Source organism: Dipteris shenzhenensis, chromosome 14 (genome assembly GCF_047967505.1).
Source record: "Dipteris shenzhenensis isolate YYH24624 ecotype China chromosome 14, Dip_SZ_1.0, whole genome shotgun sequence".
In the NCBI taxonomy this organism is placed as follows: domain Eukaryota; kingdom Viridiplantae; phylum Streptophyta; class Polypodiopsida; order Gleicheniales; family Dipteridaceae; genus Dipteris; species Dipteris shenzhenensis.
The window spans coordinates 23449177-23451755 of NC_141609.1; the positions used below are offsets into that span (position 1 = coordinate 23449177).

The 2579-nt window shown below is 53.8% G+C and overlaps 1 pseudogene across 1 annotated transcript; it reads right to left on the minus strand.

Annotated features, from left to right (window-relative positions):
• Positions 1–608: 608 nt before the first annotated feature.
• Positions 609–2348, minus strand: LOC147894354 (uncharacterized; annotated as a pseudogene). Its single transcript, XR_015542115.1, has 2 exons — positions 1244–2348; positions 609–1158 (listed from the first exon to the last, which is right to left on the minus strand). The product of XR_015542115.1 is annotated as an uncharacterized LOC147894354 (transcript).
• Positions 2349–2579: the final 231 nt, after the last annotated feature.

Consider the following 2579-nt stretch of genomic DNA (forward strand, 5'->3'; position numbering starts at 1 on the left):
TGGAATGGACACGATGAAACATCATTGAGCTAGTCGAATCGAGAGTTACTTAAATTTGAGCTCGGTTAGGGGTAGGTTTGCCAGGTCCAAGCTGCAATTAGGAGGGAGATCGGATTTACAGATGAAATACCAGCACTCAAAAAGCGGAGAGGTGATTTTACTAGTGAAGAAATACATAAAAAGAGCTAGCCGCACACAAGTTATGATTCTTAGACCTGCGCAATAGAAAACATCGACTAAAATTAAAGAGACGTGGAATAATGGGCCAGGACATAGGAAGGTACCGCAAAGCAAGGCTTGGCTTTACTACGAAGAACTGTGTGACGCAGAGTAAAAATACAGAATACATTTTAAATGTATAACGATTAGTACAACGAGCAGCAAGAATCAGAAGAGTACTCAGGGAAGCGGGTGTACTGTAACGATTAGTACATCAAGCAACAAGAATCAGAAGAGTACTCAGGGAAGCGGGTGTACTGCAGAAGTTTAGAGACGTCGAGGTAAGGGCAGGGGCAGGTATGCCGCAAAAATTAATCTCGATTAGACCAGTGAACATAAACCCAAACCTTAAAAGACAACACATACCAAACTTATGAATATATAACACTCAATATAGCAAACCATAATAGTGGCAAAACAAGGAGCCTTATGATGGGCGAGGAGCTTTGAGCTCCACGCAGAACGCTGCAACGTAACCCAAAACAGATACATTGCAGATCAAGAGAAAATCTGAAACCGCCTTCCCCATGCAAGGGAGCTCGAAGTAGCTACGTACGTTGCAATTCTCTGTCCAGTCTCATGCAAGGGAAGTTAACTTTGTCGAACCCACTAAAGAGCTGGCACTAGACGCCTAGGTTGGCCTGCTCAAATCGCTGGGCCTGTACACGGGCTAGATCAGGATTTTCCAAAGCGTCGTTGAACGTCTGTCGCACCTGATCAGGAGTGTAGGCAAAGTTGCTGACTGTGTATGCATTCAAAAGGGAGGCTGTGCCTTGACGTGCTAAGGCACTGTACTCGTCCTGGTTAGGATTAACGAGAGCCTGCATGAGGGTCATACGCGATCCAAAGACGGAGGTTGAGCGGCCGCCGAAAATCCTTGCGAGGGTTCCGAGAGACGAGAGGATGCTGGGGAACTTGCTCCCGTTGTTTTTCCAATAGCTGCAAAACCAGATATAGTTAAGTTACACGAGCATGAGAAGTGGCACGTTCACCCCTGGATGAGAGCAGACATAAGGAAACTTACTCGCACGAGCCCTTCCCGCCTCCGCCGTATCCACCAGATGGAGGTGTTAAGACGGGAGACCCAGTGGAGGGGGTTGAGCTGGGAGAGCCCAGGGGAGACCCGATGACAGGCGAAGAGATGGGGGAGCCAATGCTGGGTGAGGAGATGGGTGAACCGATGGGGGAGCCGACGGCAGGGGAGGTGATAGGCGAGCCGATGGGAGAACCAACAACAGGAGAGGAAGTGGGAGAGCCGATGGGAGAACCCACAACAGGAGAGGAGCCAGAGCCAGGGCTACTGCCATAAGGGGGGGTGAGGGCCGGAGAAGAACCAGAGGGAGAGCTACCACCAGAAGACGGGGGAGTTTCGACGGGAGAGCTGCCGGATGAGGGTGGCGAATAAGAAGACGGAGTTGGAGGAGTTTGGACGGGAGAGCTGCGGGAGGAGGGTGGTGAGTAAGAAGACGACGGAGTGGGAGGAGTTTGGACGGGGGAGGTGCCGGAGGAGGGTGGCGAATAGGAAGACGACGGAGTTGGGGGCGTTTGGACGGGAGAGCTGCCGGAAGAGGGTGGCGAGTATGAGGGAGGAGTTTCGACGGGGGAGCTGCCGGAGGAAGGTGGTGAGTACGAGGGAGGAGTTTCGACAGGGGAGCTGCCGGACGAGGGCGGCGAGTAGGACGTAGTAGGGGGAGTTTCGACGGGCGAGCTACCGGAAGAAGGTGGTGTATAGGACGGAGTCGGGGGAGTTTCGACGGGAGAGCTGCCGGAAGACGGGGAGGTATAAGACGGAGGCGGCGGGCAGGGGGTGGAGCCGGAAGGCGAAGAGCCCGACGACGGACTTCCGCCGCCGGAGGAAGGAGGGGAATAAGAGCCACCACTGGACGGAGATCCACCGGAAGGAGAGCTGCCGGACGACGGAGGTGAGTATGAACCACCGGAGGGAGAAGAACCGCTGGACGGAGAAGAACCGGAGGGGGATGGAGAAGACCCGCCGGAGGGGGACGGAGAAGACCCGCCGGAAGGCGACGGAGAACTGTAATAGCCTAGTTGTCTTGTTCCGGTGCGAGCGTACGTCGACGGAAGGCCGACGGAAAGGACGAGCAGAACGGCCACAATGACGACATTCCAGCGATCCATTCTATATCTTCTTCCGTCAGTCCAGGCAAACAAGTTAAAGACAGGATCTGTTGCATTCTCCCGAGAATGGGCCGCTCAATATATACTTGCTCTAACGCGCCCGCCGATGCCACGTGCCGTTTCCCTATTGGCTTTCCCTCCAATCAAACTTAGCCCCCATGCACGTAGACGCTTTCGCTTTACTTTATTATTTTAGCAGGCCCCCGCCCTCCCCCAAACCT